The following is a 14,254-nucleotide window of genomic DNA, read 5'->3' as shown; positions in this document are numbered from 1 at the left end:
AAGATCCCAGAGCACTGACCCCTTTGTGCTGCTGCCTCTACCCTTGGAGCAGCAGATGCCACTGACCTTATTTTAAAAGGAAGTCCCACCCGCTGATATGCGGACCCTACTATCTTACCTTCTGGTTATAACAGGGCTCCTACACTCATGCACTGACTCCTCCTTCTGCCCACACACCCGTTCATCTACCCACACCAGCCTACTACCTACAGCCAGCACCAAGTGCCACTGGGGACACAAAGGCAGAGCCTACTTTCAAGACATCTCCTAGCAGAGAAGCTGCTGTCCCCTGCTCCATCCTCTAGCAGCTGGGGGCTCTCCAGGAAAGGGATCCCAGCAGCAGCCAGGGCCAGGATGGCATAGGCAGTTCAGGGGGCCGCTGGAGGGGACCTTGACACCAGAGGCAGATGCTGGCTTTCCGTGCTGGGGCCTGGTGGAAGGTCCCTTTCCCTGCACTCACTCACTGACCTGGGTCACTTCTGGGCCCTCTAGAAGCTGGGTCTCTGTAAGTACTTCACCCCTCTCTACACTTGTCTACTCCAACCTCCTACTGGGCTGTGTCATGGACACAGTCACCTGAAGGACTCAACCCTAGTCTCAAGCAGATCTGACCAACTCAAAACAGAAAGACAGTGCCAGCCTGGGTAGGGATGGCCTGGGCCATGCCGGGCCAGGCTGACATCTGGAGAGAGCCACTGAGGCTCTGGCTGGGTAACCTCACCAGCAGCAGGGCAAATCACCCCAGCTGACCAAACCACCCACAGGGAGGAAGCCCTTTCCAGGCCTTTTCCAATAAAAGACTCCCTAGTCTATTTATAGTGCACCAGGCTCCTCCATCAAGCCAAAGCAAGACTAAAGTTAGTAACTCCTGCCTAGCTCACTGTTTTTACAAATTTTTATTATTATCATTATTTTTTAAAGAGAAAACATCTGTGCTTTGAAACTCAAGTTTACATAGCTTTCAGCCTTTTGGCTATTCTCTTTACAATTAAAAACTTTTTTTTACTTTGTTGCTGTTTATTAATTATATGGCAGTAGCTCATAAAAATATCCCTAAATGATTAAACTGGGCAATAAAAATATTTTTATTTTTATTTTTAGAGATGAGGATCTTTCTGTGCTGTCCAGCCTAGACTCAAGTGATCCTCCTGAGTAGCTGAGACTATAATCATGGCCCACCGTTTCTGGCTCTCTTTATAAGTTTTATTCTACATGGGGTAGCCACTGAAAGTTCAGTGCCCAAGTGACCCCAGACTGAGGCTCTTTTGCATTCTCTGGGCTTCAGTCCCTGTGGTCCTAGGTCATCCCAGGTGACTGCTCAGACTTGTGGTGATTCAGGCCCTGGAGGCTCTGGGAGGCATAGTGAGGTCAGAATGGAAGAAGTGAGAGTCCTCCAGGGAGCCTCCTCCTACCCAACCCAACTCACACAAAGCACATTTCTTCCTAATGGCAACTCCACTGGGACAAATCACCCCAGTTGACCACAGCACCCAAAGGAAGGAAGCAGGGGCCCAATGCACACAGAAAACTGACTGATCATGAATGAAACCAGCCCAGGGAAGGTTGCTATTGGAGTGTCAATGCTAAGAGCCAGAGATGCTAATTTTCTTATCAGTGATTTTCAGTGGCTACCCCATGTAGAATAAAACTTGTAAAGAGAGCCAAGGGCAGTGGCCGGTAACTGTAGTCTCATATTCAGGAGGATTGCTTGAGCCCAGGAGTCTGTAGCCAGGCTGGGCAACATAGCAAGACCCTCATCTCTAAAAATGAAATACAAAATAAAAATACACATTAAAAATAAATAATTATTTAAAACATTGTAAAGAAAGTATAGTTGAAAGGCTTAAAGCTATATAAACTTGAATTGCAAAGCACAGATGCCCTCTATTTAAAATAATGATAATGTTAAAAAATAATAACTAATTTTAAACTGTCACTAATAATGACTAATTTTAAATAGTCACTTCTAGATTTCATTTCTCCTTGTTAAGACAGAATCCTGCCTGTGATAGAAGTATTTGCCTTCAGTGGGAAAGCCTTGAGGAGTCCCTAGACCTAGGCTACTGGTTATGGTGGCTGTCGGTCCCATCCGCAAGCTTTAGAACCCAGGGCCCTCCTGCTACCTGGGGACCCAGTCGGTTTTCTTGGTTTGTGCTGCTCTCTGCTGCCCCCAGTGGCTTTCAGGTAAAATAACCACAGGTACCAGCCCAGGCAGAACCCAGCTTTGGGGTCTGGGCTCTGCTCTGAGGTTCTGCAGTCCTCTTCTCTTTGTTTCTCCTTATGCTCATCCTTCTGTTCTTCCTTTGTCTCTCGTCCTTGCCATCACCTTCTATTTCTTCCTTTCTCTGGTTTGGTGCCGGCCCCACCTGTGGCTTCTCACAAGAAGCCTTTTTCACCCTTGTCCTCACACAAGGGGTCTTTCCGGGCTGTGGTCAGGCTTTCCTGAGGCAGACTTGCTGCCTTGCTCTCAGCCTTTGTCCTTCCTTCCTTGGGAAGCTGGTTTGCCCCCAGCTATCCTGCTCCACTCGGTCCTGTCCTCCAGGCAAGTCCCAAGAGAATCACAGGAGCGCGCTGCCCTGGTCTGAGTGTTCTGGTGGTGAAGAGACCGCAGGACGTTCCACAGCAGGCACAGGCCGTAAACCAGGTAAACAGCCCAGGTAGCAATGACCAATCAGAGGTTCACCCACTGCTAACCCCGGTGGAGACCCCAACTACGGAAAGACAGTTGACCTGTCAGAACCCCAGGCCTCCCCAGTGACCAATAGGTTATCGGACACTGACTTCTTCCCTAGTCACCTTCCCTAGCATTTTATTGCAACCCATAGTACCCCGCGAGAAAGTGTATAAAAACTTCCCTGGCCATTGTTTCGGGGCCACTCCCTCGCGACCACCCTGTAAGCGGGAGTGACCCAAACATATGCACGAAAGAAATAAAGACCCTCCTTGACTTTTCACGTGTGCAAGGTGGTCTCTCAGCGGCATCTTTTCGGGTCCCAACAGTGGCACTCTGTTGGAGCTCTACCTTCAGAGCAGCTGCAGCCGGCTTGAGGCTGGGCTGCAGCTGGACTCTGGCTCATCTCTCTTGGGACGAGCAGCAACAGTTCAGAGGGACTTTAGTCCCAGTTCCTTCCTGGGCACCAGGGCCTGAAGCCTCCTAGTTACAGGTGTTGCTATAGAGCATTTTCAATTTCCTCTTAGAATTACATGAAATTTAAACTACAACTACAGTGTCTCAGCAGGAAAGAAACTACTACTCTCTGAACAGCCAATTATGCCTGGTCTACCTGCTCCATATGTGGTATCCCCTTCAGGGGTCACAGACATCTATGGGACATTTCTAAATGGAAGGGAGTGGGGCTGTTGTGAGAAGTGGCATTTCTGAAACTCAGTCTGACATCAAAGGCCACCATTTGCTGGTTGCATTTACTACATCTGAGTTCTATGCTGGTGCTCTGGGAACTAAAGCAAAGCAATGCTGTTTTAATCTACAAACTATTCTTTATTTAGAATCATCCCCAAAGTTAATGCTATTATTATTAATTCGACATGTATTTGAGGGCCTATTCTGTGGCTGGCAGTGTTCAGTGACACTGCTGGAAATATAACAGGTTAAACTCCTCCCCCTTTAGCTTACGTTCTAGTGGTCAATATAACATACTACAGGTAATTTTAAAGAAACGTTTGTGTGTATTTGTGTGTTTACAACTTTCCATAAATGAAAATTTAAAATTTTTCTTACATGGGATTGGGAGGGAGTAGTGCCAAGAGACATATAATAAATAAACAAAACATAGCAGGTGGCCGGGCGTGGTGGGTCACGCCTGTAATCCTAGCACTCTGGGAGGTCAGCACAGGTGGATTGCCTGAACTCATGGGTTTGAGACCAGCCTGAGTAAGAGTGAGACCCCCATGTTTAAAAATAGCCAAGAGTTGAGAATGGCTCACATTACAAAATTGCAAAACTGCAGATGCTGGCATGGATGTGGAGAGAAGGGAACACTTTTACACTGCTGGTGGGATTGCAAACTAATACAACCTTTCTGGAAGGAAGTATGGAGAACCCTAAAGAACTCAGGCTAGACCTCCCATCTGATCCTGCAATCCCATTACTGGGCATCTACCCAGAAGGAAAAAAATCCTTTTATCATAAGGACACTTGCTATTTATTATAGCTCAATTTACAATCGCCAAAATGTGCAAACAGCCTAGATGCCTGCCAACCCAGGAATGGATTAACAGGCTATGGTATAGGTACACTATGGAATACTATTAAGCCATTAAAAAAATGGAGACTGTACAGCCTTTGTATTAACCTGGATGGAAGTAGAACACATTATTCTTAGTAAAGCATCACAAGAATGGAGACACATGAATCCTATGTACTCAATTTTGATATGAGGACAATTAATGACAATTAATGACATGGTGGGGGTGGGGGAAGGGGAGAGCAGAGAGAGAAAGAAGGAGAGAGGAAAAAAAAAGCCAAGGGTTATGGAAAATGCCTATAGTCCCAGCTACTTGGGAAGATGAGCCAGGAGAATCACTTAAGCCCAAGAGTTTGAGGTTGCTGTGAGCTATGACGCCATAGCACTCTACTGGGTGGGACAAAGTGAGACTCTATCTCAAAAAAAAAAAAAAAAGGCAAGTTACATGTTGGTACATGCTAAAGAGAAAAAAGCAGGCAAAGAGGAAAGAATTATTAGAAAGAAGCTATAATTTTGATAGGGTGACCAAGGAAGTCCTCACAGAGAATGGGACATTTGAGTGATAATCTGAAACAAATTGATTAGGTATCTATTGCTGCATCATAAATTACTACCAACTTAAAACACTAACCACTCATTATCTCACAGGCTTCAACAGGTCAGGAACCCAGGAGTGGGCTCTGGCTCAGGGTTTCCCATGAGGTTGCAGTCATGATTTCAGCTGGAGCTCCCTCATCTGAAAGTTTGGCTGGAGCTGGGGGAACCACTTGCAAGAAAGCTCACTCTATGGATGCTGGAGGGAGCCAAAGTTCCTTGCCACAAGGCTGTGCACAGTAGGGCAGCTGACTTCCCCCAGAGTGAGCAAGCAAAGAGAAGCAGAAGTTAAAAGAACTGTTATAACCTAGTCTCAGAAGGGACACTCCATCGTGACTACCACAATCTACTGGTCTCACAGGCCAGCCTTTATAAAACATGGAAGGGGACAGCACAAGGGCATGAGTACCAGAAGGTGGGCTGTAGGGGGACATCTCAGAAGCTGCCCACAAAAGATGGGAAGGAGAAGACCACGCACACATCTGAGGGCACAGAGTTAAAAGGCTCTAAGAAATATGTCTGTCACCAGCAAGGACAATGATGTGGTTCAAGAGGATACTGGGTGGGGGAGGGTGGGAGGAGAAAAGATGAGGTCAAGGGTAACAGGAGTCAGACTGGCTCATCCAGGGCTGAGGTTCTCAAGGTGCATTCCCTGGAGCTGGAGCAGCAGCAGCAGCAGCAGCAGCAGCAGCAGCAGTAGCATTATCTGGAACTTGTTAGGAATGCCAATTCTTGGGCCTCATCCTAGACCCACTGAGTCAGAAACCGTGGCGCCAGCGCCTTTAGATGATGCTGGTATACTCTCAGGTTTGAGAATCACTTACTCCAGGATCTTAAAGGTCACTGTAAGGACTGTGACTCTGATTCTGAACACAGGGGAAGACACTGTGGGCTTCTGAGCAGAGAAGTGGCATGATCCAATGGCTGCCTCCAATTAAGTTTCCATCACTGAGCCACTGTGTGCCCTCAGCACAGATGGCTGGCTCACTGACTCCATCAGTCCCACAGAGGTGGAGACGACCTAGGGCTCCTGCCTAACACCCTCCAGAAAGCATGGAGCTCAGAAAGACTAAGGCCATGAGTGGGGCAGGGACCATCCAAGGGCTGCTGCAACTCTGCAGGTGGCCCTGGCAGTACCACCTCCCCCTCAAGGGATTTAAAGGAGTCTCACTCAGGCAGGGCTGGGGAACGGGGTGCCCAGGCCATGACATACTCCCAACCCCCAGTCCAGGAACCAGACTCTTACATGTTTTTTTCCACACCCTGCGGACATAGATGTGATTCTGGAATGGTCTATTGACACCTGGGAAGAACAGCTCCATTTAAAGAGGTTCTTGCTTGGGAAGCTTCATCACGATTCACCTCTCAGGTTGGCTTCTACAACAACCCCTATTACTGTTCACCACAGCTTGGATCCCTTTGGGTGGGATAGACCTTCAGCAAATGAACATCTGCCCACAGGCCCTGCCACGTCCAGAACTGCACGGCCATCCATGTCTGATCACCAGCAAGACTGGCTACTGAGCTCAGGCCCAGACCATTCATTTCAGGCAGTCTAAAAAGAGTTCCCCTCACTACCACCACCAGGCCTGTGTCCCGAGCTTCCGCACACACAGACCCTGAGCCTGGGGGCCCAAGGTCTTCAGGGAGAGATGCCCAATAGGAGGCAAGGTTGGGGGACATGAGGAAAGGGATAAAGAGGAGGCAGGGGCTGTCACCCGCCCCTCCATCTCCTAGCCCACAGTAATCAGCATGCAGCACACACAGGGTCCCCAAGGAGTGTCCAGGAGCAGTGAAACTCCCTGTGCTCTGTGGAAGAGGAGAGTCTGGGGACATGGGGCTCAGTTATCACAAGGAAAGATATGGAATGAAGACCTGGGCCTGGTGTTTTAAACACCCCTCAACGATTTGAGGCATCAGACAGACAGATGTTCAAATCTTGGTCTCTGCTTTAAGACAATGACCATGTCATTGGGCCCAGGTTCCTCATGGTAAAGTGGGGATAAGAATACAGTAGTCTCAGCCTTCTGGTGTCATGGAGAGGGGTTAAGGGGTACAGACCACTTTCAACACGCTTTCTGACAGGGACTGTGCCCTCACAGATAAAGGATCACAGTAACAGTGCTCGCAGCCGTCTCCATTCCCTCCTTTCTCTTCTTACTTCTCAATCTCCACCCTGGAAGCTAACTCTTGGCTTCACCTCTTCTTTTCATCAGTACCCAGAGCACATGTCCCAAAAAAAGAGGTAGGAGAAGGACCCGCTTGTGATGCTTGGGGTGAAGAGGGACTAGAATGTCACCTCTTCAGCACTGCTGCATTGTGGAGTTGCTCCTTAGGTAACCAGGAAAACATTCTATCAGTGGTTCCCAACTTGCTGCTTCACAGCTGCTCACAAGATCCTTAGGATGACCCTGGGATCGAGGCAGGGCAGGGGCTCTTGTGCCCATTTCACAGATGATACAGAGGCTGATGATGCTGACACGATCGAGGTGAGGCCCCTTCATGCCCTGGCCCTTTGATATCTGCCTGCATCAGCCTGCAGAGAAGGCTGGGAAGGAGATGGAATAGCCAGAGGAATTCCAGTGGGGGCCGCCTGCCTAGTGACAACTGAGTCTGTCCTTCAGTCCCAGTAAGACCCCTGATTTACCAACCTCTTTGCAGAGCACAGACCCATGTGAACATGCCAGGAATCCCTGAGCATTTAAAAGGACAATACCAAATCAAATTTGGGTTGTAGAGCAATGAGGGGTCGCTGTAAGGTTGGAAGAAACATGTTTTGTCATTGGGCCAACAGATGTCAGTAACCACCTATGCCAGCTCACATAGGTGACTCCCCTCTTATGGTTGAGAAACTGTCGGCAGATGCCAAGAAGGAGACTATCAAACCCAAAGCTGGACACCCAGGACCAGAATCCAAGCACAGGTGTCCAGAGAGCCGTGGTCCCATTTCCTGAACTTGGTTACTTATCAGAATCGTTTGTAATTCCACTTGTTGGGATTATAGATTCTCAGATCTCATATCTGGAGATTTTGGTTTAGTAGGTTTGGGGAGGAACTCAGAAATCATCATTTTTATCAAGCAATCTCAGTGACTAACCACAAGTGGGAAAAACTGGTATAAAATCTAGTTCCATTGATTTTTAACTGGTGTGCAATGAGAGGATCTTAGGTGTGCCACAAAAATTTTTAAAGATCATTAATTAAATTTATTTTTGAAAGAAATTCAAAGCACAGTAAGTGTACTCTTTTTATTTCTTACTTTTTTTTGATAAATTGAATTTAAGTGTGTTCAAGTGTGCTGTGAGATAAAAAAAGGTTGACAAACACTTCTCTAGTCTATGGCAGAATGGTCACAGAACCCAGCTGCCCATCACGAGGTTCCTGTGTCAGACTTAGGGTCAGGCAAGGCACATTGAGGCAATATAGAGTAGTTTAAGGACCACCCCTCTCCAGTGTGCACTGCCTCCATCCCAACCTTCTAAAAGCACCAGGTTCATAACGTCTGTCCCCAGGGAGCCTTTGACAGGAGGCTGAGTTACCTATTTTTGTTCCCAGGGGTGCTTGACCAATTAGAGAACATACAAGCCTGTTAGCATGCTGAGTCCTCAGCGCTTTCCCTAGAACAAGTAAGGACGAGGAGGAGAAAGAAGCACAACAGCTGTGAGTACTGTACTGTGGGAAGGCAGAGAAAGTACCAGGGAGCAAGTTCTTAGGAGCCGCTCAGGTAGAAGAGGGACGGGCCTCTGCAGGGCCTGGCCTCCTTCTCAAAGTCTTATCTTAAGTCCCTCAGGGCAACATCCTGAGTTAGAGGACAGGCCGGAGGGGTTTTAAGTTTTCACAAGTGTTTGGATGGACAGAGGTGATGGAAATTGCAGCCAGCAGAATATGTCACCCTGGCCACCCTGCCCTGGTGATCTGCTGGTCCAGTCTGTGTGGTCTTTGTCCCGTCATTGGACTTTTGGAGCACTGAGGAGGAACAGTAGCTTACAGCATTGTCCCTGCCCCCAGGGAGCTGATAGATTGTGTGGGATGAATAAATCTCTTTCTACCCCAGCTACACCTGTTTTCATATCCATCCCTCCCGCCAGATGTATTCCAAGGGCTGGGACAGTATCAAATAAATGTATGTCTGTCTCCTGGATACTGAGTTCACTCAGAAGCATTTGATGAATGAATGAAGACCTACCTCAAAGCAACCATCAGAACTAAGTTCAGCAATGTGGCTAATGGCTCATTTTAAAAATGCACGTGTGGCTCAGCGCCTGTGGCTCAAGCGGCTAAGGCGCCAGCCACATACACCTAAGGTGGCAGGTTCGAATCCCCAGCCCGGACCCGCCAAAACAACAACGATGGCTGCAACCAAAAAAAAAAAAATGGCCAGGCATTGTGGCGGGCGCCTGCAGTCCCAGCTACTTGGGAGGCTGAGGCAGGAGACTCGCTTGAGCCCAGAAGTTGGAGGTTGCTGTGAGCGTGATGCCATGGCACTCTACCCAGGGGGATAGCTTGAGGCTCCGTCTCAAAAAAAATAAAAATAAAAATGCACGTGTATATGTGTTTAGATAAAAAGAAAAATACAGAGACAGAGAGTAGAAGAAGGGGGCCAGGGAGCTGGAAAAGCCCCAATTCCCTGCACATGATATAAATTACAAATCACTGAGCAGCCCAACTAAAAAAAGCAGAGAGCGCATACAGGTGGGTGCACAGAAGATCAATTGCAAATGATCACAAAACAAGAAAAGGTGTTCATTCTCACTCACAGTTGGAGAAATGCAAACTAAGACTACAAGACACTATTTTTTCACTCATGGGGTAAATAAGATCTTGTATCTCTAGTTATGGAGGATTTGTATAAACAGGTGGGAACGCCTGTCTTTGAAAGGCAATTTGGAGTATCTAGGAAAATCCAAAATGCATATATTCTTCGACCTAACAACAGTTCTAGGTGTGCAATAACGTATTTGTAAAGGTATTCTGCAGAGCATTTTTTCATAGTGGGGGGGAAAATTCCCAGACAATAAACTAGATGTCCACCAACTGGGGGCTGATTGCTGTATTAGCACAATGGTGTTCCATGTAGTTGTTAAAGTGAATGCAGAAGGTGAAAAGGATCTCCAATACACACTCCTTAGTATATAAAAGGGTATAAATAAAACGTATACACTTGTATATGCATGAAAAATTGCAAAAAAAAGGCCCATGAAGCATTTGATGCTGGTTAATTCCTAAAAATGAAACCAAAGAAAGAAGACTGTATTTTAATGGTACCGCATATACTCCATTTGAACACATGAAAAATTTCCATGATATATAGACAAACAAAACTGTGGGTTTTGGTGCAGGAATAAAGAGAAAAATCAATGAAAAAAAGAAGGACAAGAAACAGACCGAGGCTGACTAGTTTAGCATAGGACAAAGAGGTGCTTATCAAGGCTGAATCATTCAACACCAGTTGAATGATAGACAAACTATCTGAAAAATACTAAAGTAGGTCCATTTCTCACATTTTCTGAAATTAAATTCCTTATGGATTAAAACTTTTGTGTGTGGTGTGCTCCCACCTAATGTAAGGGTACATGGGACACCTCCTGGGTGTGGGACACAACTACAGGGACCTGACCTAGTAAACATGAACATTATAACCTAATCATGTATAGCCTCATATTAATCTGAAACAAAAAAAAAGAAAAAGAAAAAGCCAATTTTATGAGGAGAAAAATAGTCCAGAAGATTGCTAGAAGGGAGTATTATCATATTTCTTGGTAAAGACCTTTTTCAGTGTAACCTAAAAGGGTAGAAATCATTAAAGGAAAATGTTGGCTGATTTGTTCATTAAAATGGAGTTTTAAAAAGTCATAATTAGAATTATAAATCATAAAAAATTAAAACCATTGCCCATAACTGATGATATAGAAAAAACTAACCTGTTTCTCTACTCTTCATTCAAAACCATTTGACATTTCTGACATAGATGTATGGGGATTGTTCCCTTTATCCCAACCACTCCGTTCTCCAGTGGACACCAGCTAGGGTTCCTATAATTAACTCAATTCTGACACTGTCTACCTGGAAATAGTCTCACAGGTCTCACAGGTTGAGGGTTCAATCCCACAAGACTGTCTCCTGCTTCAGATGCCAATCACAAGTAGTAGGTTATCACCTGTATTCCTGATCAACAGCCATCAACTCCGATTCCCACAGGCCCCTCCGTGAGTTTGCTTAATTTGCTAGAGCAGCTCCCAGAACTCAAGGAAACACTTTATTTATGTTTATCTATTTATTACAAAGGCTATTAGAGCGGATACAGATGAAGAGGCGCATAGACGTGAGAAGGGGCAAGGAGCTTCCACCCCCTCTCCAGTCCAGAAACCTTCATGGTTCAGCTATCTGGAAGCTCTCTCACGCTGTCCTTTTGGGTCTTTATGGAAGCTTCATTACACAGGTGTGACTGATGACATCACTGGCCACTGGTGAGTAATTCCACTTTCAATCTTTTCCCCGTCCCTGGAGGTTGAAGGGTAGGACTGAAAATTCCAACCTTCTAATTATACTTTGGGCTTTCTGGAGATCGTCCCCCATCCTAAAGCTTTCTAGGTAGCCCCAGCCACTAGTCATCTCATTAGCATACAGAAGACACTCTTAATTCCAATGATTTATGCCAGAAAACTGAAATGGAAGACCAAATACAGTAGAACTTCTGTAAGTTGACCACCTAAGAGGCTGTAACAAAGTGGTCAACATAAGAAACTCAGCCTGCTATACTGACACATACCTGTGGCATATGTCCAGTCTATGAAAATTAGGTCAATGTAGGGAAGTGGTCAACTGTAGAAGTTCTACTGTATACATTTCACAACATCCTACTACATATGATCAAGACCCTTCTCTAAAAATGGTCCAAACCCCAGGGTTCCTTGACTACCGCTCTTGGGACCTGGCCGGAGTTGTACAGAACAGAACCTGGGGATGCCCTCTCCCACCTCTTCCACCATGAGTGGCTGTTTCTGCTAAAGCGTTACTGAAAACGAAACGGCAAATCTGGAGGAGAGAGAGAGAGAGCTGTGACGCAAACCCAGAGAAAGAAGTGGGCAGAGACATCACAAAGTCCCAGAGAAAGGACAAACGACTTTAGCACCGATTTTCCAGTCCTCAAGCCCGCACTTCTGTGAGATGCCCCCCATAACCCTCAGACAAATGCCCTTTTTTAAAGTTAGTATGAGTGGCTTTCTAATTCTGTAACAAGACAGTGCCTTCCCCAGACATCGCCAAACCACACTGCCCTATAAATGGCCAACGCTGGCCCTCAGTCCATTACACCGACAGATACTTGGAATATTCTTCTGTGACCACATTGAACTGTGGCCTTTTAACAGGCCCCAAGCAGAACTTCCGTAATCTCTCCATGGAAATCCTACCCCACAGCTGCTCAGAAACCCCCTTTCTCCTCCTTTAAAGTGGTATTTTCCACTCACACGGCACATCTGTTTGTTGTCGTTGTTTTCTGAGGAACTTGGTACTTAATAACTTCAATTGCTCGGCATTGCTAATCCACAGACAGAAGACTTTTCAATAAAAGGTGTGACTTTAGGTTTATAAATAATGCTCAAAATCACTGAGAGTGTTGCTTTTCACAGGCCTGGGGAAATTGTCAGAAAGAGCTAAGGTTATTTTGGGAAATAGAAATAAGCAATAATCTCTCTGAGGTGCAGCCACAAAGGCACTTGCAGACCTGCTGAGTTTCTGAGGAAGAGGAAGGCTATTTGGCTCCTTCAGGCACTTGGGGAAAGTCCTTATCATGAACCAACACTGCAAAACATGGACAGAGATTTGGGGGGCGGCGGGTGGGGAGCCATTCTCAAACATTAAAAAGAGCATTTAGGATAGAGAAGACCACACAAAATGGGGAAGAAAAAGTATTTTGTAGTTGAATGAAATAAGATTCCCTGGGAAATTGCATGAACAGGTTTAAAATCCTCATTGCAAAGAGGACTGGAGACCTCAGCCATTCAGTGAAATGGTGGAATGCGTGGAATAGGAGCAGCCTTTGAGGTTGGCAGAAAGGAGTGTCTTGCAGAGCATTGCAGAGCATGCCAGAATCACCTGGAGGGCTGGTTCAAACACAGATTGCAAGATCCCAGAGTATCTGATTTAGAAGGTCTGGGGTAGGGCCTGAGAAATTCCACATCTAACAAGTGCCCAGGTGACACTGCTGCTGCTGGTCTGGTGGCCCCACTTTGAGAACTACTGGTCTGGAGGAAGACAGGAAAGGGCAGAGTCCTCTCTGCCATAGAAGCCGTCTTCCTCCAGGGGCAGGGGGTGGGGCCATTTCATAGAAAGGTAAAATAACCCACAAATTATTCCTAACTTGACAACACCCCCTGCCAGCTCCACATCCTCCAAACAGGTGGTGCTGGGGACAACTGCAGAAATGACGTCAAGCTGCCCAAGAGATTCAGGAAAAGCAGAGCCAACCCAACAGGGTAGATGGTCTGGAAAGAGAGCAGTCAGTCAGGTCCGCAAATACTGATCAGGGCCGTCGTAAGAGCTGCTTGAGACTTTCAGTGCTGTCTCTAAATTCTGACAGTTAAGAAAGTCCTGCATTTGCCCACTTGATGATAATAATTCACTCTTCCTCTGAAAGAGCTGAGGCAGCTGGAGGGGACATGGAGTCCAAAAGTGCTGCATGCCCTGGACCTTCCTGTTCTTCTGCTCCCCCCTTGCTCGGTCCTCTCTGTGCCCTTTCCTGCAGTGGCTCCTGCCTCCACCAGCCAATCAACACATATCATCTTATATACATACCAGGAGCAGAAAGCAAGTGCAGTTTTTATTTGAGACAGCTAGAAGCTATCTCCTTGCCTCCCAGCCTAGCACACTCTTTTCTCCATGCTGGAGAGAACACGGGCTGGGCCTCATTGGCTGCTCCTCACTCTGCATCAAAAACCCTGGGCCTTTCAGAGGCAGGTCAGGGGCAGTTTGGCCCTGAACCACTCCCAGAACACAAGACCACTTCTTCAGCTTAGCAATAGGCAGAGATATGCTCCTCCAAACTAGAGGAGTGAAGCAGGAGGGAGGGAAGAGAATGTGAATAAAAACCAAAGTCTTAGAAACACGCCCCAAGAGAAACAGAGGAGGATGAGAGGCGATGCTGGGGACTGGGATGCCAAAGAGAGCCTCGGCACTAAGCTCCAGTCCTCTCCCTTGTTTCTGAGAAATTCTATTTATCCCACATTTTATCCAAGGAACAAACAGTGGAGAACACAGAACAGTAAAAAGAGAAAATAAAAGCCTCGGGGGGGCGGAGCCAAGATGGCGAACTGCAGCCAGCTTTTTACAGAAGCTCCCGTCCAGAAGGAGGCTGAAAGGACAGAACCTTAGCAAATTAGCTGATGGTTTGGAGCAGAGACAAGAGAGAAGATTGAAGAGTGCACTTCAACCTTCCTGAGGCGAGCTGCGACCCT

General features: G+C 46.6%; 1 protein-coding gene across 1 annotated transcript in view; it reads right to left on the bottom strand.

Moving 5' to 3' along the window:
* The window catches only part of GAS7 (growth arrest specific 7), a 247,750-nt gene that overhangs the window by 59,746 nt on the left and 173,750 nt on the right, over positions 1-14,254 (bottom strand). The gene's annotated exons all lie outside the window — the stretch shown is intronic.

Source organism: Otolemur garnettii, unplaced genomic scaffold, assembly GCF_000181295.1.
Source record: "Otolemur garnettii isolate 467f Iridium unplaced genomic scaffold, OtoGar3 scaffold00046, whole genome shotgun sequence".
Lineage (NCBI taxonomy): Eukaryota > Metazoa > Chordata > Mammalia > Primates > Galagidae > Otolemur > Otolemur garnettii.
Note: the sequence above shows the minus strand (reverse complement) of the source record. Positions and strands in the feature narration are given on the sequence as shown.